The 1079-nt window shown below is 42.8% G+C and overlaps 1 protein-coding gene across 2 annotated transcripts in view; it reads right to left on the reverse strand.

The window, feature by feature from the left end:
* The window catches only part of scinlb (scinderin like b), a 24675-nt gene that overhangs the window by 23557 nt on the left and 39 nt on the right, over nt 1-1079 (reverse strand). For both annotated transcript variants that reach the window (XM_032531325.1, XM_032531324.1), the window contains exon 1: nt 858-1079. This exon is cut by the window's right edge and continues 39 nt beyond it. The gene's annotated coding sequence lies outside the window, so the exon portion shown is untranslated. The remainder of the gene's footprint in view (nt 1-857) is intronic.

A 1079-nucleotide genomic window follows, 5' to 3' on the forward strand; every position in this document is an offset into this window, starting at 1 on the left:
ATGTCATTTTCTGAACTTACCAGACCGTTCTCACTGCTCTATTATTTGCCTTTACCCACTCAGTCATTAGATCTACATTACTGATGATTATTTATCGAAAATCTCACCCTACAATACAAAACAATGCAATGTCGACATGGAGGTCAAGAATATCATGATGTTTGATTTTCTTCATATCCCCCAGCCCTTAGGATCCAGGCTGTGCGTGCACTGGTAATAACACTACTGTGACGTCATGCTGATGATCATGCTGAGGTTTGTGGGGATGCATGCACAGATGTCTGCTGGGAGAGCGTCCCCCAGGACTGACTTCATCTAATCTGCTGCTTCTGCTGACTGGTCACACCGCAGCTGAGGCTGATGGGAAGTATCTCTTAATCATTTAATAGGAGAACTGCATCTTTAAATAAAAAAAAAAAAAAGAAGCCACGATTCATTCATATCGCTTGCATTTTATGGAATTGCACTTTTTTTTTCTGTATTACCTAACATCCAAACTGCGACTACATGCACTTCTATCGCTTTCTATCTGTCGCAGTTTTTCACAGCATAATAACAGAGAATAACGGAGCGTTTTCCCCATAAAAAGCATGCCTTCTAGCCCGTGTTTCCATAACATGGAAGCGCTTTGGTTCGGGTTCGCTGGCAGCTGGGACTCAACAGAGAGAAATCAACGACTCTCTTTTTCCACATCTGGAAAAAGCACTTTCAAACTTTTACTTGATAGCGAGACAACAACAACAACAACAAAAACGGAGTGAGAAAAGTCTGCACGATTTACAATACAAGGCTTGTCAGACAAATCACAGTCCGGAAAGTCATAAAAGGTGCATTGGTTTCATGTCGACTGAACTCACAGTTTTACGAGATGAATGAATCGGGAGAGATCCGCTGGTGCAGGCTGGAGATGTGGGAATGAGAGAGTGAAAGAGTAAAAGAGTAAAAGAGTGAGTGAGGGAGTGAGTGAGTGAGAGACTGTATGGCTTTAATGTGTAGTAAAGGAGGAGGAAGAAAGAGGAGGAGGAAGAGAAGGAGGGAGTGCTCTGGCTGTTTGTGTGTGTGTGTGTGTGTGTGTGTGT

Source organism: Etheostoma spectabile, chromosome 12 (genome assembly GCF_008692095.1).
Source record: "Etheostoma spectabile isolate EspeVRDwgs_2016 chromosome 12, UIUC_Espe_1.0, whole genome shotgun sequence".
Classification (NCBI taxonomy): Eukaryota; Metazoa; Chordata; class Actinopteri; order Perciformes; family Percidae; genus Etheostoma; species Etheostoma spectabile.